The sequence below is a fragment of the Tamandua tetradactyla genome, chromosome 18 (assembly GCF_023851605.1).
Source record: "Tamandua tetradactyla isolate mTamTet1 chromosome 18, mTamTet1.pri, whole genome shotgun sequence".
NCBI classification, from domain to species: domain Eukaryota; kingdom Metazoa; phylum Chordata; class Mammalia; order Pilosa; family Myrmecophagidae; genus Tamandua; species Tamandua tetradactyla.
The window spans coordinates 15,784,088-15,809,760 of record NC_135344.1 but is presented as its reverse complement, the minus strand read 5'-3'; the positions used below and the strand labels follow the sequence as shown (position 1 = coordinate 15,809,760).

Here is a 25,673-nt window from a genome sequence, read left to right as displayed (position 1 = left end):
GGAGAGTTGATGTACCCCTGAGGTAGGACAGTGAAGGTATACTTCTGGCCTTGTCAACTGAAAGCAAACTATTTCTGGTGGTCCTTACTAGAAGCTACTGATAAAAAAAGGCACTTGGCAGATCTAGAGCTGCACACCAGGGACCAAGAGTTGTCTTGATTTGCTCAGGCAAGGATGTTACAGCTGGAACAGCAGCTGCAATTGGAATTATCACCTGGTTAAGTTTACCATAATCCACTGTGATCATCTAAACCCCATCTTTTTTCTGCATAGGCCAAATATGAATGTGGTGGGGATCTCCACCCTTGCATACTTTAAGTTCTTAAACAAGGCACTAATCTATGCAATCCCTCCAGGAATCCAGTATTACTTCTGATTGACTATTTTGCTAGGTTGGAACAGTTCTAGTGGCTTGTCATTGGCCTTTCCTTTACCATAAGACCCCTCACTTCACAATTCATGGAACCGATTTAGGGATTCTGTTAGTTGCAAATTACGTCTATGCCAATTATGTGTTCTATAACTGGGAAATAATTACAGAATGGGTTCTGGAACCCACTGGACCCACTGTGAAATGGTCCTGAGCTAACATTCTGTTGATTACTTCACCTTCATAAGTCTCTACTCTAACTGGTGGACCACAATGATGATTTGGGTCTCCTGGAATTAATCACTTCTGAGACAGTGTCTACTAATCTCTAAATATCTGATCATTTACATTTCTCCAATGAACAGTTACCCTGGTAAAAGGCTGTAGATCTCTTTGGGGAAGGCTGGGAGGAAGATTAACAATATAAATTTTGAGGAGTGTAGGAGGGTCTTTTCTGAAGGGAACCTGGACTTCCCCTCATGTAAGGATCTCTGGGTCTGTAAACTGTTTCAAGTCAGAAAATTGATTAAGGGGCTGAGACGCTCTGTTTTTCTAATTCAAGTTAGACTTCCATTCACTTGAGCTAGAACTCTTTACTTATACAAATCAAATAAGAATTCAATAGACTCCCCATCTATTTTACTTCTAGGTATTCCATGATTTATTAGCCAATGCCATAGGTTTCTGTGAGTCAGAGCATTTTGACTGCTGCTTTGAGTCTGGTGTCCATTATGGTAACCATGCCAAAATTGTCTTTGACAATTAAGTGTTGCCACATGGTTTATGCCACCTTGGGATCCAATCATCTCATCTCCATTGTGTTTAAGGATTCCAGTGATACCTAACAAACAGAGAAGGGTGATTACAAATCTCTTCAGGGATGATGGAGCTAGTCTTCACAAACTTATTCCTCACAGTCCTTGTAAAAGGTGTGTCCTCTGGACATCTCTGGAGTGTTTGAGTATGTCTTCCATGACAAATCCACTCTCATTCCAATCTCTCTAAGCCTTTGGATCCCGTTATCTACATTATACCAGGGTAGTTCTGGATTTTTGGCCTCAGATAATGTCAGCCACCTTTTGATCCGTGTTTTAGCCAACCATCCAAACAAACTGTTAATGCCCTTTCTAACACCTCAAACTACAACACTGATTCCAGAATTTTTGTTTAGTGGAACTGTATCAATAAATTCAGCCTAATCCAGCTTTATTTTCCTCCCACCATCTTCCCACATCTTTAATATCCATCCCCACACATATTCCCCTGATTTTGGTCTATATAAATTGAAAAACTTACACAGTTCTTTTGGAGTACAGCATACCTCCTTATCGGTCACACCTTTGTGCCTCACCTTTCAGGGCTTCTTGGTACTTCAATCTATGAAAAGAATTTGAAGTGTCTTTCAAGCCAATTACCTCAGGGCATTCCTCTTACAATTTCATCTGCTGAAACAGGATTATTCTCTTCAGAGGTGTGAGGGCTGATTCCTTGGGGGAGGTGGTCACAGGTTTAGCTGGCACTGAAGGATTAATCTCTCAGGTGGAATTTGGATCTCAGACTCCTCAGGGAAGATGGAGGTCAGGAGGCTGTTTCTTCAGGGCTGGCTGGAATGACTGTTTTTTCACGGCAGACCATTATAAGTTTATCTGGCAAAGACTCAGCAGAATCTAGGCTTTCAGTATCCCCACTGCATCATTATTAATCCATTATGTCCCCATCCCAATTTTCAGGATTCCATTCCTTTCCAGTAAATGCCCTCATTTTTAACAGCAAACACCCTGCAAGGTTGAGAATTTAATTTGCATTGTAAATCTGCTATTCACACAAACTGACTCTGGGTCTGGTTTTCAGAGATCTCAAGCCCATGGTCACAGGAAACTTCTACATAAGGCACTGAAGCTGCAGATTTAAAGCCTTCAACTCATCCTTTTTGTTTATAACTGTATCGAGAGTATCTAGGAACAACTAGCCAACATCACTATAACTTTTAACTCCACAAAATTTTGTTAAGGGGTCAAAACACTGCTACCCAGAACCCTGCCTCAGAAAAGTCTATCAATTAGCAGAATCAAATGGTGATATTTTGTGTATCTCTATTGTCAACACACACCATGGACTGATGGTGCCATCTTGATTATTGGAAACAGAGTCATTAGTGCGTTTGAGTCTAATCAGAATAGAAAATGAATTGCAAAAAATACATTTTAAACATTGTTTCTCAAGAACCACCCCAAGTACCACAGCTGTAGTTAGCAGGGTTCTATAATGAACAGAACCTGTAGAAGATATCTGTAAATAGCACAAGATATTATAAAAGTGTTTCATGTAACTGCTGGGATGTATGAACCCAAATTCCACTGGGCAGGCTGCAAACTGACAACTCCAATGAAGCTCTTCAATGAATTCTTCAAGAGAGGCTGATTGGCTGAATAGAGGCGAAAGTTCTTTCTTCTGACTGTTGAAGCTATCACCTCCCCATTAAAAGCCTTGAACTGATTAGATTAAATGTCTCTCATTGCAGAAGACACTCCCCTTTGCTGACTGAAGATGTAATTAGTCTGGGATATAATTAGTGTGCTGAAGATTTAAGTCCATAAAATATACTCACAGCAATAGATAGGCCAGTGCTTGCTTGACTAAACAAGAGCCCACCATCACCTGGCCAAGTTGACACAGGAACTTAATCATCACAGCCACAAAGTTTTCAAATTAGAATTCAATTGTATAGTAAACAGCCTATGGAAATCAGACCAAAGAGGGCTGATACTAGTTTAAGGCTTAGGTTTACTTTATCGTGTTTTCTGTTCATTATTGATAATATATTCAATTCAAAGTAATGTCTATATAACTTTACCTATAGCACTCACTTTAGATCAAATTTAGGTGTATTAAAGATATTATATTTACAAAAATGATCATGGTGTTTTAAATTTTAGAGCACATAATAAGGAGTCAAATATTTGAGAATTTTATCTAAAATTTCCTTAATCTCAAGATAATATGAAAACATGATTTTTTTGAGGAAGTCATAAATTATATGGTTGAAAACTTTTTATTTTCTTTGTTAATCCTATATAATTGAAGTTGTATTATGTGATTAAGTTCATATGTCAACTTGACCAGGTTATGGTGCCCTGTTGTTTAGTCAGAAAAGCACTGGCCTGCTTTTTCTGTGAAGACAGTTTGTGCATTTAAATCATCAGCACGTTAATTGCAGCTATGGATGATAACATCTACAATAAACTGAGGAGATTGCCCTGAACATTAAGAGAATTCTCATCCAATCAGTTGAAGGCCTAAATGGTGAACTGATGGTTTCAGTAGTCAGAAAGAATTTCAATCTCTACTTCCATTAGCCAGCTTCTCCTAGAATTCATTGAAAACCTTCATCCAAGTTCCCACCTTGCCACTTGCCACTTGCCCAAAGGACTCTGGACTTGCTTATCTCCATAATCACATGATACAGTGCTTATAAAAAATTTCATATTTACAGATCTCTTCTGTTGGTTCTATTTCTCTAGAGAACTCAAACTAATACTATTAGTACATTACATATACAGATATATAACATTAAATATTCAACACAATATAAAACATGTCTATCAATATATCATGAAAGTTAACATTTTAAAGACAATTCAGTTCATGAAATTCTCCATACTATTTTATGCTGTGATTTTATACTTTTTGCAGGACCAAATGTTAGTCTGTCACAATTTTATGGACTTTACAGAGCACATGAGTCCTCAGTGTGTTGGTTTGAAAGGATGTTTTGAAAAGCCATGTTTTAATCTAAATCCCATTTCATAAAGGCAGAATAATCCCTATTCAATACTGTATGTTTGAAACTGTTATCAGATAATCTCCCTAGGGATGTGATTTAATCAAGAGTGGTTGTTAAGCTGGATTACGTTATATATGACATGTCTCCACCCATTTGGGTGGGTCTTGATAAGTTTCTGGAGTCCTATAAAAGAGGAAACATTTTGGAGAAAAGAGAGAGCAGAGAATGCTGCAGGACCACGATGTAGAGTCTACCAGCCAGCGATATTTGGAGATAAAGAAGTAAAATGCCTCCCAGGTAACTTCATGAAACAGGAAGCCAGGAGAAGAAGCTAGCAGATGATGCCGTGTTTGCCATGTGCCCTTCCAGATGAGAGGGAAACTCTGTGTTCACCATGTGCCGTTCTACTTGAGAACGAAACTGTGAACTTCACTGGCCTTCTTGAACCAAGGTATCTTTCCCTGCATGCCTTAGATTGGACATTTCTATAGACTTGTTTTAATTGGGATATTTTCTCAGCCTTAGAATTGTAAACTAGAAACTTATTAAATTCCCCTTTTTAAAAGGCATTCTGTTTCTGGTATATTGCATTCCGGCACCTAGCAAACTAGAATACTCAGTGTCAGGACAACAGAATTTGTTACCCATGATTATAGCAATAGCCAGAGTGTCAGCTTTTTTACCCATTTCCTGAATCCTCATTTCACAGGGTGATGCAGAGCCATCTGCAAACTCAGTGTGTTTCATCACAAGAATCCTGCAATTAGGAAACCTTACTCTTTTATACTAGATAGTTGGCATGACTGTCCTCTGCTCCAAATGGAGATATTGTCTTGTCTTCCAAGCCTGTAAGCAAACAATCGAAAACTTGACTGAAGCGCTATCTCCATCCAGCAAGATTGTTTGCTGTAAAACATATTTGAAATGATAGTCCACAACAAAACGAAATCCATGCCTCTGCTCACAAGACAAGCAGCAATGAACAAGAACCATGGCGGACTGTGGTCTCACATTTATACCTTATGTAGTACTGAGGTGTTTTTAATTTTAAATTTTTATTCATATTCTAAATTGTGATGATTAATCTGCCTCTATGAGTAGATATTCTTGCTTTTAAAAAACTACAAGGACTGTATATTGATGCCTGTTCTTGTTAATTAGTGTCTTGTTCCAAAGCTTCCTGTGAATGTATTTCAGCTTCAACTTTAAAATTCTTGGTAGAGATTTAAAATTCTGAAAGGTAAAAGCATGGATGTTATCCCTCCCATTCTTATAATAGAAGCAACAACAACAAAAACTGAAAAAAATGAAAATCAAACAATTATTCTTAGACTCATGGGTGAACAAAGTTCACAGGGTAAATGCCTCCCCTAAGTCTGGAGAGAGAAAGGAATCTGGAAAAGTACAGCCAAGATCTGCTTAACTAGAGCAGAGACCTCTGGAGCCATAAGATGGTAGAAACACTTAAATGGCAAGGCTGATGAATAGAAGCTTAATGTGAAATCGCATGAGACATAAAATAATAATGGTGTTATTATAGAATGCTTCCTCACATACCTTACCATCATATTAGCGGGGTATAATAGCCATGGATTATAGCTGAAAAGTATGTAAGCCACAGACTTGATCTAAGGAGAAAGTTTAGGAAAACCCAAAGACAACAACATAGAGATATGTATAAATACACATACTAGAGAAATATGAAGCCTCTGGCACCCACAGCTATCAACAACACTGAATACAGTCCGACTCCTAGCCTCAATCACACAAAACCTCACACTAAAAATCTTAACCTTCATTGTAAATCCAACATATCTTGCCTTAGTTATAACAAAATTTATGAGATATGCTAAAAGACAAAAAACAAACATAGAAAAACAAGCAAACAAAAAGAACAGATACCAAATGATAGTCCCAAGAGACAAAATATGTATACAGACCAGACTCAGAAATGACAAAAAAATTAAATTATCAGAAGACAAATTAAGATTTTCTATTATTGAATTTTCAGTTCCGAAATATCATAAATAGAATAAGAAGAGATTGCAAGACATCATCCCATGCTTAAAATAAGCAAAAAGCTTAACTAACTGGAAATTGAGTACTTTTATTGGATGCATCAGTAATTGAGGTTCCAGGGTAAGCCCTCATCTTGAAAAACAGAAAGAAAGGAGGCTATAAAGGATCTTAGCTGAGATCAGCACACCTGGAGCAGAATCTGCTACAGCAACCATATAATTTGCTGAATTTCTGGAGTCTTGCATTTGTACTAGCATGAGTGTGAGAAACTCATGGGGGCTGCAGTCTTTGTGGGTTACACCTCTCAGAATCCCATGTGTTCTCATGGTGAAGAGGGGTAGGGCACAAGGTTGGAATCCATATGTGTCTGGCAAGGGAAGGGGTAAAAAACTGCTATGAAATATGCTGAGTGTTGTGAAACATAGATTTGCAGAGCTCTATAGGCCCATAGCATATCTCCAAATGTCTACTCTATGGGAAAAAGAATTCACTAAGAACAGTACCACTCAGGGGAAGTTCATTTCTCCAGCTCTAACAGCTGCTAGCTTCTGATCTCACCTAATTTGGTTTAAGCTGGCTAAGACAAACCTGTGCTTTTCATAGCCCACTAGAAGAATGAGATTTAATCCTGATGTTCTAGAACTCTTTCTCTACCCCACATCTCATCACCACATCAATAGTTTCCCAGTAGAATAACAGTGGATTACAGCTGGAAGAGCTATAAGGCACAGACTATTTAAGGAGAAGATAAAAAGAAGGATACTGAAGGATTTTGAAGCAAGAAATAAAAAAAAAAATAATAAATATAAATACAGTAGACAGTAATCCAACTATATCAGCAATGATTTTAAATGTGAATGGCTTAAATATAATAATTAAAAAGAAAGATTATGAGTAGATTTAAAAAAAAGGACCCATTACAAAAGTCTAAAAGAAATCCATATTAAATGTAAAGACTCAGGTGAAAAGTAAGGAAAATGGAAAGATGTACATTACTTAAAACAAAAAACTGGATTTTGTGTATTAATGTAATGTATTTTTTTTTGGATACCTTGTTCTACCTTTATTTCAACTTTTTCTACTACATCTGTAACCAGAATGTCAAAGAAGAAACCAAATTAAGAATAACAGTAGTTGCTAAAATATATTGCATTATTCCATAAGAATCAGGAATTGTGTTAAGAATTTGCCCTGCCCTCCCTGACATGTGCTGGGGGCAGGGGACTGGCACAGCAGTAGGACAGACTTCAGAACAAAGAAAATTGTCAGGAATAAATAAGGATTACACATAATAACAATAAAGTTGTCAGTTCTTTAAGAAGACATAAAAATCTTTAATTGTATGCATCACACAAAGGAGCATCAAAGGATGTGAGGCAAAATTAATAAAACTGAATGGATAAAATAGACAAGCTCAATATTTAGTTTGATACTTCAACACTCCTCTTTCAGTAATTGACAGATCAAGCATGCAGAAAATCATTAAATTTCTTAAATCAATAACCTAAGCTTCTACTTAGGAAACTAGAGAAAGAAGAGAAATTTAAGCCTAATGCAAGCAGAAGATAATAAACAATACAAATTAGATATGAAATTGAAAATAGGAAAATAACTGAGAACAAGCAATGAAACCAATAGCTGGTTACTTGAAAAGATGAATAAAAGTGATCTGCTCAGGCCAAACAAGAAAAAGGTAGACGATACAAAATACTAATGGCAGAAATGAAAAAGGTATTATCAGTACTAATCCATGAATATTAAAAGGATAATTAGAGAATACAACTGACAACTCTATGCACACAGATTTTTTAAATTAGATGGAATTGACTGACTGTTTGGAAGAAACAAACTACCAAATTCATGTTAGAAAAAAATAGAGCTGAACAGATCTATATCTCTTAAAGAAATTGAATCAATTATTAATAACCCTCCAAAACAGAATGAACCAGGCCAAATAACAACCTTCCAAAACAATGAATAATTTCTTCCTTAAATGATTCCAATGCTCTACAATCTCTTTTTTTAAAAAGAGATTGTTCTATAAGAATACTATAAATCTAATACCAAAACTATATAAATCTAATGCCAAAACTATATGAAGACATTATCTAAAAAGGAAATAAATGTACATGCAAGATTCCTTAACAAAGTATTAGCTAAATAACATATAAAATATATAACCATAATCAAGGGGGATTTATTCCAGGTATATAAGAATGGTTCAATATTCAAAAATCAATTAATGCAACCCACATTATCAAGCTAAAGAAGAAAAGCATATGAATCATTGCAGCAAAAGCATTTGAGAAAATCAACACCTATTCATGACAAAACAGATATGGGATAGAATATATCTTTATTACTTGATAAAGTGGATTTACAGAAACCCATATTAACCCACATTAGCATCATTAGTAATGAAGGTGAAGGAAAGATAAGGCATCCCCTCCCACAATATTCTGTGAATATTGTCCCAGAATTTCTATCAAGAACAATAGGTCAAGAAAAGGATATGAGAGGTACAAAGATTGGGAAGGAAGAAATAATATCAGTATTCACAAATGACATTGCCTATGCAACAATTGAAAACAAAAACAAATAACAAATAACCAAAAACAATGAGCAAAAACAGTCCTGGAACTCATAAGCAAGTATAAGAAGGTCAGAGGTTACATAGTTAAATTTTGAAAAGTCAATTATTTTCCTATGCACCAGTATGGAACAATTGAAATTTGACATTAAAAATACATTACCAGTTAGAATAGCACCAAAAATTGAAATCCTTAGACATAAAACTTGCAAGATATGTAGAAATCTAAAAAGCTTGATGAAAGAAATCAAGGATCTAAACAAATGAAGAGGTATTACTCATTTAATGATAGGAAGATCATATTTTGAAGTCAGTTCATCCCCACTTAGTCTATAGAGTCAAGGCAATCCTAGTACAAATCCTAGCAGGCTCTTTTGTAGTTATAGGCAAACTGCATCTAAACTTTATATGGAAAGGCAAAAGATCTAGAGCAGCCAACGCAAGAGTGAAGAACTAAGTCAGAGGACTCAGACTATCCAATTTAAGGATTTAATGTAAAGCTACAGTAATCAAGAGAATTTTATTGCCGTAGATGGATGGAACTGAATAGAGAACCCATAAATAGATCCACAAAAATATCTTCAACTGATCTTTGACAACGGGACAAAGGCAATTCATTGCAGAAAGGACAGTCTTTAGAACAAATGGTGTTGATACAATTAGATGTCCATAACAAAAGAATATGAACTGAGACACAGACCTTACTTTCAAAAAGTTATCTCAAAATAGATTACAGGCCTAAATTTAAAAAATCCAAACTACAAAATTTCTAGCAGAAAATCCATGTGACCTCGGGATTGCCAAAAAGTTTTTAGATATACAAAAAACATGATGCATGAGAAAAAATATGTAACCATTACAATTTTACCTTCTGTTCTGCAAGACACTTTTAAAGGAATTAAAAGACAAACCAGATGGGGCAAACATATTTTTATAATACAAGTCTGATAAAGTTTTGAATCCAAAATATGCAAAAACATCTTAAAATGCAAAAGTAAGGAAACAGACAACCCTAGTTAAATATAGGGAATAGATCTGGATGTACACCTCACTGAAGAAACAACACAGATAGCAATTAGAATATGAAAAATTGTTCAATATTATCTACCATTAGGAAATGCAAACTGAAACAATGAGATGCAACTATACACAACTTGAATGTTTAAAATCAATTTATATTTACAATATCAAATTCCGGTATTGCAGTTGTGATGTGGAACAGTATGAACTCTCATTCTCTCCTCCAAGGACTGACTACAAAATGGTGAAACTACTTTTTAATACCTTTTGGTAGTTTCTTACTAATCTTTCCAGATGATCCAGTTACCATTCTCCTATACTTCTAGCCAACTTAGATACAACTTATGTCCACTCAAAAACATACATGTGGACATGTATAGCAGCTTTATTCAGACTTGCCAAAAACTGGAAGCTACCAAAATATTCTTTAATAGGTTAATAGATAAGCAAGCTGTGGTGCATCCATAGAATGGAATATCATGCAATGACAAAAATGAAAGAGCTATCAAGACACGAACTACATATTTCTAAGTGAAAGGAGTGACATATTGGGTTGGCTTATCAACAGAAATTTATTATCTCGTGGTTTTGGAGGCTAGAGTTCAATATCACACTATGGGTTGACTGTGCTTTCTCCTGGAGTCTGTTGATGACATGCCACAATCTTTTGGGTTCCTTGGCTTGCATCTCTGCCTTGATCACATGGCAATCTCTCTCTGGCCTCTATTCCTGCTCAGCTGTCCATGTTTCTCTCTAGATCACCTCATAAGAACTTCATAAGGATTAAGGCCTACTCTATTTCAATTTTGTCTCATCTAAATAGGATCTTTGAAGATCTCATTCACAAAAGAGTACACAACGCAATTACTGACAACCTTTTCAAAGATCCTTTTTATGGTTTGCTAAAACTGCCATAATGCAATATACCAGAATTGGATTGGCTTTTATAAAGGAGATTTATTATATTACATATGCAGAGCTCTAAGGCATGAAAATATCCAAATTAAGGCCTCACAAAGATGGTGCCCAGATTCTGAAGAAAAGCTACTGGCATCTGGTACATCTCTGTCAGTTGAGAATACTTTTGGCTGCCATCTATTGGTCCTTGCTCCCCGTTCATTGCTTTCAGCTTCTGATTCCTAGGTTCTCTCTTGGCTTCTCCAGGGAAAATTCTGGATTGCATCTCTTAGCTTAGCATCTCTTGGGAGAATTTCTGTCTCCAAGCATCTGTGCTTTCTGAAAAGTTCTCTCAATTAAAGGACTCCAGTAAGTGGATTAAGACCCAACTTGAATTGGCAGGGTCACGTCATCGTGGAAACAACTTAATCAAGAGGTTCCACCCAATAATAGGTCTGTCCCCACAAGATTGGATTAAAAGAACATGGCTTTTTTGGGTACATAACATCTTCAAGTCAGCACAGACCTATTTACACATGGGTTCACCCCTACAGTACTACCTTCATCATGTCTTTATGGGGGCATGATTCAATTCCCAATCATGTAAGATGTTAATAATGGGGAGAAATATGTGCAGGACATATGGAGACTCTCTATACTATCTTCACAGCCTGTATATTTAAAATTGTTAAAAAAACTAACTATATCAAAAATAATTCTTGGGAGAGAGGCATTTGTTTCCAGAATTATCTCACACAGCCAAATACTACTTGTCTTTGATTACACAACTTTGACAACAAGATGAACGGCACCCTTCAAAATGAGTGTTCTGTGTCACTTTGCTCCCTCTCAAGGCATCTGCTTTATCTTGGGTGATGTAATATAGATGCCACAGTTCAGATTTTCTTCTTCTGTATTTGACCCCAACTTTCAGTCATTTTCATGTACTTGCAAGCTCAACAAGGTGTCATAAAACGTCCTGCCTGATCTCCAAAGAAATTATGCTATGTGGTAGTAAATATGTATAGCATAATGATCTTAAGTATCCAAAGATAATGTGAAGTACCATCTCATCAATCTTCAAACCCAGCTAGAGTATCATCTCCTTTAAAGATTTTCCTTACCACATTTTCTGCTGCACACCCTATGGGTATAATTCCTCAGTGCATGGCTGTGTCTTAGTTTACTAGAGCTGCTATCACTAATGCCACAAACAAATTTTAACTTAGACAACAAGAATGTATTGACTCATGATTTTGAGACTGGAAGTCCAAAATCAAGATTTCAGCAAGGCTTGATTTCTTCCTGAAGACTATATCATTGTAGAGTTGGCTGCTGGCTATCCTTGGGGTTCTTTGGCTTGTATCTTTACCTCCTATTACATGCCAATGTCCTCTCCTTTCTGCTCTTCCACTTTCATCTGACCTCTGGCTTTCTCTGCCTTCTGGCTTCCAATTTCTTCTCTTTAAAATGCCTCCAGTAATGTGGATTAAGACCCATTCTCATTCAGCTGGGTTGCATCTTAACTAAAAATAACATCTTCAAGAAATTCTGTTTACGAATGGGTTCACACCTATAAGAATGGTAGTTAAGATTAACAACATGCCTTTTGTTGGAGTCATTGAAGACCCACTTTTTATTTGCCTCTGTTAGCATCTGCATTGTGACAAGTGTTTTCTTGCACACTTGTCTCTAGATTAGAATAAAAATCTTTGGTGAGAATAAGTCTCTTGACCTTGAGATATTCTCCTTGGTTTACTCAACCTCTCCTGAAGTATTTGGCATATAATAGGTGCTTAATAAATGTTTATTGATTGTCTTAATAAATGAAAATTGAATATTTGTGCTGTTCTCATATGAATTAGAAAGGACTTTGCATGAGAATATAACGGTATGGATTCTCTCTGTTGTGTATGGCTTCAGCTCCTCACTATGGAGTGCACACATGCATGGACATATGTACACACATACTCACCACATTTGTTATAATATGTCCACAGAATTGTGCCAAGTAAATGACCTAATGCAATGGAAAGTAGTGGTAAAATGTATGTACACACACATAAATATGCTCTAGTCAGAATACTAGTAGCAAATCATACACACACATAAATATGCTCTTCTTAGAATACTAGTAGCAAATCATCCTAAAAATAAAACAATATAGGAAGGATATGGATATCATATTCTAATGATATTTAATGTCATTAGTCAAAGAGATCTGTTTTCTGTATAAAGTTGAGTTATGTAACTATTTTTTATCGAAGTAAAATTTATTAACAGTGTAATGTATAGATAGTAAGCAGACAAGTCAATGAGTTTTAATAAATACATATTCCTGTGTAACCACCATTGCAGGCAAGTAATAGAACATTTCTGTTACCTCAGAAAGTTCTCTTATACCCTTTACAGAATCCCCACCCTGGATAAGGCAGCAAAGGGATCTGTTACATATAATTTTTACTAGAGAAAGTATATGTTTACAGAAAAAGCGTGCCCAAAATACATAATTCCCATATACTTCAACTATTACGATCATCTTGCATTAGTGTGGTACATTTGTTATGATTAATGAGAGAATATTATTATAATTGTACTATTTGAAGCAAATAATTTTTCACCTAACATAATATCATATAAAATTTGCATTTTTACTTATTCATGCTACTTTCAGTAGTTGAGAGACACTTTGGGGACATATTGTTTTATAGATTCTTTAACAGTAATTTACCTATATGAGATTTAACATTGAAATAAAGAATAGCGCTAACTAAACTCTATATTACCCCAAAGAATACACACTTACTTGTTGAGTATTTTAAGCCAATACTCCTTACTATTTTATTATTAATGGAAAGCAGTGCAGATATGCTATTGAGAACTTCATTGTTATTCTGTTCTTCTTTCATCTGGGGCAATGTCTTATGTCAAAGGCTAATTGCAAGCCGCATCTCAGAGCATTTCTACTTGAGTTAAGAAGCTGCTTGAAAGCAGAGAAGAATCTTGAGTTGCTTTATAAAGGTGATGTTGTTGAAATTCCTGGGTCTCTCAGTGGGACTACTGCCATATTTAACATATTTAATACACTTAAGCATTCTACCTTACACAAAAGTAATTAGAGGTCATAACGGATACTCTGATTTACTTAATGTTGTATACAGTATGAAAATAAATGTAAGTGATTAGGGAAGGGAAAATTGGGGGCTGAAATCTGCCTCAGGGAGTAGCATACATGCCACATAAAGTAGCATTTGGCTTTTAGAATTGTGCAGCATGTGGCAAAACCAGAGCCAGCTTAGAATGAATAACTATGCCCTATAATGCTCTTTGAGTTCAAATCCCCAGGTTCCACAAGCTTTATGCAACCGATTTAATTAGCAAAGAGAACACATTATATAAGTAGCGAATGATTTACAAGGGCAGGAACCGTTTTGCAATCTGGAATGTTAACTAAATACTCTAATATGATTCGCTCCAAAAATTCTAAGCTAAGATTCTGAGTCTTAGCCAATTGTATGTATTATAACAAAGTAATTAATTAATTGATTAATAATATGATTAATGTTGTAAGCCAATAAAAGAAATAAAACAATAGGAAGTTTAAGATTTGAAGGCAACATAAATTTTGGTGGGTTGTTGCTGCTTTCATATTCACATTTAATTCCATTACTTTGCTCAGGGCCTAGGAACAAAATACAGAAAAACCCACATTTTTCAACCTAAGTAAAAATAGACAGAATGCACCCTCTGTTAGGGTGCATCACATTGATGACTTGCCAACTCTTTCTTTGTTATGTCTGGGTCAGGCTACAGTTCAGCAATAGGAACATGTAATTTTCATTACCTGGTTTAAGATCATAATAGTGATTCAATCTAATAACTGTTCCCATGTTCTAATAATTTCTCAAATGGATTACAGAGGATTACAGAGGAAGGGAGACCATTGAGACGAAGATTTCTGGCTTTCCACTATGGGAAGTAGAAAAGATATGGAGAGCAGTCACTCACACATATATGTCTTTTGAAAATGGATCTAGGTAGGAATCTCCTGAATTATTCCCTCTCTATCATTTTCACCCTTGGTAAGCTTATCAGTTCAAATTTCAGAAAGTTTTCTTGGCTCTAAATTGAAACAGAAGACATTTTAAAATAAGGAATTTCAAGAGAAAACCATCTTTCTGCATTGGCTACCTTTAAAATCAATACCACATTTGACATTACTGTTGGAAAGTCAAAAACAAAATCAATTACAATCTAGATGTGTAAAAACAAATAGATAACATCAGCCTTATGATTTCTTTTAAATCACATAGTTTTCTTGTATCTCCACCTCAGGGGCTTTTGAGTAGCTAAGCCTGCTGTATAAATGCATATTCTTGTCTTTATCCCCCTCCTTTGTATCTGAATACATGCAGAGGAAGCTTGAATTACCTTATGTGGGTAAGGAAGAGGGAAGCTTGCATCCATGCTTGTGCAAACCCTTGCTTTTGTTTTTCTTCTCTGGTCTTGGCTACTGAGTCTCTTGACTATTTGACCACTGGGCATGTGGCTGGTCAATACCTTAAGATGGAATCAGCTTCTCTCCAGTCCTCATGGACACCAACAGTAAATCAGACTGGGAAATAACTCACATTCAATGTCTGACATGGGCAGTCAACCAACACCCTGGGTACTCACTGAACACAGATTTCCATTTAGCACCAGCATCTGCATTCCTTATAAAATATAGGTGAATGATGGACCTTTGTCAAAGTATTTGGAAGCCACATGAGGAGGAGGGAAAACAATCTAATGTCCCTTCATGCCTGCCATGCCATGTGGTCTTTGTGTGGCTTCAGAAGATGACTGAGGGTTGGGATACCGTGGGTTCGCAGATCTCTGTTAGAGTTCCAAGTAGAAAGCAGGCCCATGCTACCCATCCTCACCACTATTTTCTTTTTATTTGGGGGTGGATTTGTGTCAATTACTTTCTTATTCAATCTATATTATCAGATCATATCATTTCTCAGCTGACATGAAACTCTCCAGTGATACCAACTGACCCAGAGCAAAATCCTATGTCCTTACAGTGGCCTGCAAAGTTCCTCTGAGAATGTTTCTCTTCCCCATCTCCCACCTAGCTTCTTTCACCCATGCTGGTATTCTTGGTATTCCATGAATACACAAGGTGCATTCCCAAATCTGGACCTTGGCACTGATCTCTCTGAGATTCACCTCCCCAAGGTGTGTGCATAAAGGCTTACTCAGCAATGCCTTCTGGACTTTGTTCAAATGTTCTCTGCTCATCAGGTCCATTTCTGGCCATCTTATTTGAAAGTGGGACTTTTCTTTTCCCACCTCCTCATTCCTTTCCCTGTTATATTGTTCTCCATCACACATACTGCCATCTAATGTAGTATACATTTTTTCTCAAGATCATTGTTTTTTATTTTGGGTAATTTAAAACTTAAGAAAAGTTACACAAATAATAGAAACCAACACAGAGAATTCCAACATGTCCTCACCCTTCCAGATAACCAGATCCCCAATTACAGAATTTTGTCACCTTTTCTGTCTCATTCTATCTCCTTACACATCTATGTATTCATCTATTCATTCATCCATCCATCCATCCATCCATCCATCCATCCATCCATCCATCCATCTATCTGCCCATCTATCTATCCATCTATCTATATCTATCATCTATCTATCTCCTAAATATTTGAGAGCATGCTGCAACATCATAATCCTTTAACATATAATACTTTCATGCACATTTCCTACAAGTAAAGATATTCACTTATGCAATCACCTTGAGTGCAGTTATCAAGTTCAAGAAATATATTATTGATATAAGCATATTCTATATTCCAATTTTTCATATGTTCCAGTGATGTCCTCTTGAGCCTTTTCTCCTCCATTCTTAGAACCTATGCATTTATCCCATATTACATTTAATTGTCATGATCACTTAAGTTTCTTTCTTTTTTAGTTGTGGAAACATATAAACACCATATATCTTCCTGTCACAACTCCTCTCAAGCATACCATTCACTGGGATTAATTACATTCATAATGTTGCATTTCACTCCCCATCATCCATTATTAGAACTTTCCCTTCATCCTGAACAGAAACTCTGTACTCATTTAGTAGTAACTCCCCAGTGCTCCTTTCCCCAACCCATGGTGTTCTAGTTTGCAAGTAACCAAAATATGATATACCAGAACTGGAATGACTTTTAAAAAGGAGAATAATAAGTTACAAGTTTACATTTCTAAGCCTATGAAAATGTCCAAACTAAGGCATCCAGGGAATGATACCTTAATTCAAGGAAAGCTGATGGGGCAGGAATACCTCTGTCAGCTGGGTAGCCATGTGGCTGGCATCTGCTGGTCCCTTGCTCCTGGGCTTCAATGCTTTCAGTGTCTGTTCCTGTAGGGGTTCCTCACTCTGCTTCTCTGGGGCTGGCTTTCTTCTCTTCACTTCCTTTGGCTCTCTCCAAGTTCTGGCTTGCTTAATACCTCATGGCGACATCTAGTGGGCTCCAAGCTTCTCCACACATCCAGACATCTGTGTCAACTCTGGGTTTTGTCATCTCTGAGACTTCTGTCATATCTGACTCTCTGCAAAGTGTTTCCTCTTTTAAAGGATTCCAGTAAACTAATCAAGACCACCTGAATAGGTGGAATCCTATCTCCGTCTAATCAATGATCACACCCACAATTGAGCGCATTACATCTCCATGGAGATTATCTCATCAAAAGTTTCTACCTACAATATTGAATCAGGGTAAAAGAAATGGCTGCCCCCACAAGATTGAATCAGGATTAAAACAAGGCTTTGTTGGGATACATAACATTTTCAAACCAGCATACATGGTAAACTCTATTCTACTTTCTATATGAGTTTGCATATTGTCTGATATTTTCCTCGTGGTTACTGTGGGACTGCTGGGGAAGTGAGTGTAACACGTAGCAGTCCCCTATCAGCCTTCACCTACCCCAGGCCCTTTTCTCTACTGTGCAGACAGTTTAACATGTTTCTATTCCACAGCCTGGGGGAGAAGTTAAGTCTCATGAAAAGACCTGACCATGTCTTGTACCATTCTTCATAGAATCAAGACACCAGAACATATTTAAAACATGTATGGTTTTAAATATTTTCTCCTACTCTATAGGTTGATTTTCACTTCCTTGCTCATGTACTTTCATGTACAATTTTTTTTTTTTTTAATTCTGATGCGATCCATTTTTTTTAAATCTTGTTGCTTGTGCTTTTGGTGTCATATCAAAAAGTCAATTGCCAAATCCAAGGTATTTAATATTAACACTGTGTTTTTTTCCAAGAGTTTTATTTCTTAGTTTTTACATAAATATATGTCTTTGGTTAATATTGAGTTAATTTTTGAATATCATGTATGATAGAGGTGTGACTTCATTCATTTTATGTAACTCTCCAGTTATGGAGAGTTTTTGCCTTTTCTTCTTTTCTGATATAGGCATGTAGGGCAATAAATTTCCCTCTTAGCACTGCCTTTGCTGCGTCCCATAGGTTTTGATATGTTGTGTTTTCATTTTCATTCGCCTCGAGATATTTACTAATTTCTATGGAAGCACTATTTTTTGAAGAAGCTATTCTTATTACACTAAATGGTCTTTGCAGCCTTGCTGAAAATCAATATAATATAAATATGTAGGTTTACTTCTTAATTTTGTTACTATAGTCAATATATCTATTCTTATACCATGAGTACCACCTGATTTGATTATTGTAGTTTTAAATAAGTTTTAAAATTTGGAAAGGGGAGTATTCTGAACTTCTTTTTTAAGAGTGTTTTGGCTATTTGGGATTTGTGCAATTCCATATGAATTTTAGGATTGTCTTTTCCAGTTCTACAAAAACAAATTCTTTTGAAATGATAGGGATTGCACTGAATCTGTAGGCCACTTTGGGGAGTATTGACTTCTCAACAATAATTTGTCCCCCAAGCCATGAACATGGAATGCCTCTCCATATATTTAGAGATTTTAAAAAATTATTTCCACAATATTTTGTACTTCTGTACATGAGTCTTTTATCTTCTTTATTAAATTTAATCTTTGGTATGTTATTCTTGTGTAGTAGTTGAAATGAAATTAGTTTCTTAATTTACTATTCAGACTGTTCTAGTGTATAGAAAAATCAACTTAAGTTCTGCACTGATCTTGTATCCTGAATCTTTCCTGAATTCACTTATTAGCACTAAAGATTTCTCTGTATTTTTTGAGGATTTTCTGTATAAAAGATCATGCTGTATGTGAATAGAGATAGATTTACTTATTCTTTTCCAATTCAGATTCCTGAGATTTATTTTTCTCTGCTTTTCTGGTCAGAACTTCCAGGACAGTCTTGAACAGAAGTGGTGAAATTGGGCATCCTTGTGTCTTTCCTAACCTCAGGTGAGAAATATTCAGTCTCTCTATTGAGCATAGAAATATCCTTTGTGGGTTGTGGGTTGTGGGCTTTTCATAAATATCCTTTATCTGGTTGAATAACTTACCTTATATTCCTATTTTGTTGAATGTTTAACTATACAAGTGTTGGATTTTGTCAAATGCCTTTTCTGCATCAATTGAGGTTATCCTTTTAGTAATGTGATGCATTAAATTGTCTCTCATGTTGAACCATCCTTGGCATAAGTCACACTTTTTCATGGTACATAATCCTTTTAACATTCTGACTGATTTGATTTGCTAGAATGCTGTTGAGGTATTTGCATATATATCCATAAGGGATATTGGCTTATAGTTTTATTTCCTTTTTTTGGTCATTCTTTTTCTGGTTTTTGGTTCAGAATAATGCTGGCCTTATAGAATGAGTCTAGAAGTCTTTTCTCCTTCTACTCTTTTGGAAAAACTCAAATATGTGTTAATTCTTCTTTAAATGACTGATAAAATCCACAAATGAAGCCATTTGATTCAAGACTTTGTTTTATGGGTATGCTTGGTGCTGTCCCACAGGTCTATTAGACTGTTGTGTTCAGTGCTCTTCATGTTTTCCCTTTCTACTCTTTAGGCTAGATCATTTAAATCTATGTCTCTTCAAGTTTGCTAACTTATTCTTCTTTGTGCTTATTTTGCTCTTGACATTTTTCCGTGAATTTTTCCTTCCAATTAACATACTTTTCAGATCCAGGATCTCTGTTTGCTTTCTTTTTGTAATTTCTACCTCTTTACTAATGCTCTGTTTGTTTATTAATACTCCAGTTGTTCTTCATGGTGCAATTTCTGTGGTCAAATTTTTTTCCAATGTGAAGAGAAATAAGTCAAACAGAAAGCACAAGAAAATGTAAAATAAACTTGATAATTTGTTTATGCACAAAGTCAATGAAAGCTGGAAGAGGCATCTTTCTTCCACGAGTGTGCATCCTCAAAGACTGTCCAAAGTATATAAAAGACAGATGAACTCACTATCAAGGACAAGAAGGTGATGCTCAGGTTGGTTGAGAAAGAAAACTCTTCTTGAATTGGAGAATATCTTGAAAACTGATGCAATCATGGCATATCTGCATAATTGCAATAAATATGGTATCAGAGTGCAAGGTGTTTTGTGGAAACTGGTAAGCAATCAAGGGAGAGCCAGGCTAATGCCAAATCATCAAAACAGATGAGTAGCGCAGACTACCACAAGCATGCCACTCAACAGGGTTTTAATGATTAATCAGAAAATATATCTGAAGGATTATGTCTTTCACTCACTGAAAATGGTAAGAATATGATTGAAAGGGCCCTTTGGATGTCTACAGAACATCTTCATCTATCAGGTGGAAAACATTATCCAAGGGTGCAATTACATTGAGAGTCTATTATGTTGAATTCTAGCCCATACTAGAAGAATTCTGAGAAACTTATCTCCACAGACGCTTCTAAGACATTTTCTCTCATAAACTACCTAAACTACTTTAAATACCCTAAACTACCATACTGATCATATTTCTCCTCTAAACTACCTAAACTACCTTAAATACCCTCAACTACCATACTGATCATATTCTGAAATTAAAAACCTAATTATATTATATATAGTTTTTGTATAATCACATATAAAGGGCTACAACAACAAGTATAATAAAACCAGTTTTCTTATGGGAGAACCCTGGTTTGCTCAGAATTTAATGAACAGCTTTAGAATTACATACCGAGAAACTATATGAGAGTGTATGATTTTGGAGCTTGCTAGAATCCAATTCTTCTCCAAAATGCAAATTTTAGAAAAGTTTTCTTTAAAATGCAAATCTTTTCTAAAAATTATGAACTGAAAAAATTAATGCTAAGTCTGATAAATTATGACTCGAAATCTTCTTAAATTGGGTGATTGATATGCTTCTAGGTGTGTTGCTAATTTTAAATCACGATCCTACATCCCAATACTTATTCATTCACTTTCACACACTGCTGTAGATGAAATGTAACCCTTTCCTTTGTCTTTATCCTGACTGAAGTGGAAGAAAGTCTGCTGGCAAAACCAGTAGATTTGACCTGGCACTCAGTAAGCGATGATGCTTATTAACTTGAGGTTTGAACTCTTCTAGTGGTTACTTCCTCTCTTCTCTAATCTAGGAGTGCTGAACTCTTGCAAGTGCTAGAGACCACGCAGTCCTGAAACTAAGATGGGGGAGATAAAGGGAAGACAATGTGTTTATTTACTTGCTCTGGTTCTCAAATCACAGATTATTGCTGAAAAATAACTCAGGAACTTAATTTGTTTATTTATGCCTTCTGACAATGTGCTATCTAACAACATCAAGTTAATTTGCTAATTGTATAAGTGCTGGTGCTGTTCTCAGTGTATAGTAATTTCAAAAATCATTGTTTGAAAAGAGATGATCTCTGCCTCCAGTTGAGGATTAAATTATGGAAATAATTAAAAAAATCAAACACATGATAGAAAAAGTTCATATGACACACAACATGACCACACATATGGAAGAGCAAAGGAAGCAGCAGAAGAAACTGGCAAAAGCGTTGCAAATAGAGGGAAATTTCTCCGAATGTTCCAATGTGAATTTACTGTTTCTTCCTTTACTCTTACCTTACCTTATTTCTTTCCTCTGCTCATGATGATATAAAATTCAAATGAATCACTCTGTATGGCCTTAGAAAACTCTTAGAATTTTCACAGTTCATATATTTTCCTTGTATCCCCTTGTGACGATTTTATAAAGAAAATAAAGTAACATGATAGTAGATAATATTTTATAATATTTTAAAGAGAGATTTTGCTGTTGAAAACCATGTTATTGGGACAAATAATTTTAACACTTTTTTGGTAATAGTAAGTTGTGAATAAATAAGCATTCTATGTGATTTAGCTAATTTTATTTCTAGAATTAGTGAAACAAAATATTGTAAAATAATTGGGTGAAACCCTCCGTATGTAAATAGAATATGTCAGGTGTGAGTACATGTGAGTTTTAAAAAGAGTTAAAATTAATTAATTACTTCTTCAGGGGAAGCTTCTGGAATACTCTAGAGGTCAACTGGGATAAGAAAGGAGTTTCTGAAAACTGAGTTATCATTTAGTGCTGGACAATTGCCTAGAACTTGACTGAGCCCTAATATTGGCTCACATATGAAGAGAGATAATAAAAAAAATCATCAGAGCACATATGGCAACCCACCCTTAATTTTTATTTTCAGAAGGAGAGAGGACAGAGAAAAACATACAGGAAAAACAGAGGCAAAGCTATTTGTTTTGTATTGTCAGAGGTGATGAAAACAATCCACTTTGCAATTTATTTTCTTGATATAAAATGAGAAGTATTGATGACACATGCTAGATATTAACAACACATTTGCAAAACTTTTGGTTGGAGCTATTAGCTTATTTTTTCTCTCTTTCATGTTCTAATATAACATAGAAATAATATATTTTCTTCATTTGTCAAAAAGTGAGAAAACCTAGTACTTTCTTTTATGACAAATTTTCTTTTAAAAAACCTATAACTTGAAAAAGTTGCACAAAAAGTTGTTTACTACTTAACTTAGCATTTTTTCCCAAATGCCAATAGAGAAGTGACCTTCAATCAGAATACCTAATAAATTATGTATAAGTCGTGCAATTAATTTCTTCCTTTCATAATAATAGAACATTTCCCTGGAGTGAATAACAGAAATCTAATTATTTTCCTGGATTAATTGATTTTCTTCTTTCTTCTTTTTCTTATTAATGCTATATTTGAGTAAGGAGGTACAACTATAGGCAATCTTAAAGTTAAATAATAATTATGATTATTGAAGATAAAGTAAATAACAATAATAATTGTGATTATAACAATAGCAACAACTAAAATTATCAAGTGTTTACTATATGCCTGATATGGTTCCAAGTTCTTTATATGCATTATTTCAATTAATTCCTTCAACAGTTCTATTAGTTATGTGTTTCTATTCTTAATATCCCCATTATACAGATGAAGCTACCAAAAAAGATGGTTTTAAATAACTTGTCAAAGGTTACACAGCAAAGAAATGTTAGCAACTGGAAAACAATTTAAAATAAACTTCATAGATCACTTACTTTCTCTGGCATGCAGATTAGAGTAATTATTGGAAAAATGTACTATATGTGAATATCATACATCATCTCTACTCTGTTTTCTAGAAAGACAATTCCATAGAGTTGTACTTCTGTATATTCATAACTATATTGTAAAGTCCATGTACAACCTTGTTTTAGCTGAGGTAAATTACTTATTGATGTAGAAATCAATAAAAAAAATCATAGTTTAAATATTAAAATAAAGAAGCACAAAGGAAATGAAAGAAACAAAGTTTGGGCAATCCTTTTTAATGTGCTCTCAAATGTTTTAAGCACATTTTAAATTATATTTACTGTTTTATTTATCTTGCTTGAGGGTTCTATTACAAAATGGGATTTTAAATTATTACTTGAACTATATGAAATGCCAGATTGTATTGATATGTTAATATACCCAGTTTATTGATTTGTTTATAACATGAAAGGAACCATCAGGAAAATTATTTATGTTAAATAATTTTTGGATATATTTGCACTGATCTTTCTGATGCCCACATTGGCCAAGTCTCATACAGTTCTTACAGCTTCTGATCACTTACACATATTTCATATATACACACATACATATGTACATATGTACGAATAAACACACACATTCACACATTACATACAGTCGCATCCAATGTGAGGTTCTTACCCTTCCCCTTTCCTTCCCAATCTGTTGCTTCCAGGATCTGAGTGGGCTGGTGAGATGACAGGTAAGGGGCAAAATGAACAGACTGGTGGCCCGGGCTGTCATAATTCAACAGCCAGTGTCCTTTTTGATGTTAAATATCCAACTGCTAGCCCCCTCTCCTGGGGCACGCGTGTGGGGTATTCAGAAACACCCTCAGGGACTTGTGTTACTTGTTCTGTGTGACCTATTCTCTACAGAGCTGCCCCTTCACTTCTACCTTCTGTGCTACTCTTAGCCTAATCTATGAGAACCTCATGCGGATTTTCCATTTTGAGGCCTGGGCACTGCATTTTGTTCAGTTGTTTCCCCCTCTCTCTTTGCCTGCCATTTCAGACTGGGTCAGCCAGCTCCCATGTGTAGAGCTCTCCAGGCAAAAAGGTAGCAACAATTCAGGGTCTACATTGTCATTTACATGCTAGACTCCCCTCTTTCAGGACAACATATTTAGGTAGTTAGATAGATTGATAGATAGATAGATAGACAGACAGATAGATAGATAGATATAGACTGACAGATACATACAGAAATATATACACACTTTTTTCTTTTTTATATATGTACATATTTGTATATATCAAATTCCACATATTCCTTTTCCTCCACTTATCACTCTATTCTCCCTGCCTTTTTCTTACTTGATATCTAATATCCTTCTATATTATATAGAAAAAGTTGAAGATACTTGATAGGTTTTGAGTAGCCCTGAAAGCATAGCAATGCATATATGACCAAGCTGTACTCTAAAATGGGAAAAGGATAGAAGCCACACCATGGCATGTTTTCACATTCATCTTACTTTGTGAGATCTTACTTATTCACATGGAAAGTTGTCCTACAGCAATCATCAAAGAACATCTTTTGGCTGAACCACATAATTTTCTCAACCTCTTTATATGATATGTTATGATGTCAATAAGCAGAACCAAGTTGAAATGCCTACTTCATGTCATTTCTAGAAAGATTCTAAAAATTCTTTACTGTACCCAATAGCTACAGTGCTAACCTATTCTGATAAGTCCATAATTCCATATTTACATTAAAAAAGGAGTTAAGGTGACTTTTGCCCATGGATGTAAGAAAATAGATTGATTTTCATCATTACATTCATTCATGAAATATTGATTAGTAACTTACTATGAGCTGGAAACAGTTTTAGGCAGTAACAAATGAACAAGATGGGCAATTCCATGTCCACTTAGGATTTACACACTAAAAAGGGAGAGAGGCAATGAAAAAATGTAATATATAAATAAAATAATGCCAGGTGGATAAGCTGTTTGATGGAAAACAAGGGCCACAGGAGGTGGACAGGAGTCAAGAAGTCCTCTCTGATCATAGATCTGAGGGAAGTGAAGGAATGAAATATACGAGCGTTCAGGGGTTGATTGTTTCAGGACTAGAACACATCCTGTTAAAGGTTGTGAGCACTGAACCAGCTTTGTGTGTGAAGATCGACCAGAAGTAGAGGTAAGCAAATGATGTTGAAAGTGGGAGGAGTTGAGAGGAAGAAGCAAGCAGCAATGGGATAAGACATGGCCTAATTGTGGGCTTGTCAGGGGGTTGAATTATGTTTCAAACGTTCCAGGAAGCCACTGGGACCTCTCACTGCTAGAAGTGAAAGCACCAAGTGTCTGCAAAGAAAAGCATCAGCTGTTATAATATTGTATTTATGGAGCCCTTAGGATTGGTCAGGCTCCACTTGTGCACTTGTTTTACATATCTTATTGCTTATTGTCACAACAACCATGTGAACTA

The 25,673-nt window shown here is 35.5% G+C and overlaps 1 long non-coding RNA gene across 1 annotated transcript; it reads right to left on the bottom strand.

The window, feature by feature from the left end:
* Positions 1-1,021: 1,021 nt before the first annotated feature.
* LOC143662529 (uncharacterized) lies at positions 1,022-23,939 on the bottom strand. The gene is made up of 3 exons (XR_013165389.1): positions 23,880-23,939; positions 1,667-1,747; positions 1,022-1,211 (listed from the first exon to the last, which is right to left on the bottom strand). It is a non-coding gene; the product is annotated as an uncharacterized LOC143662529 (long non-coding RNA).
* Positions 23,940-25,673: the final 1,734 nt, after the last annotated feature.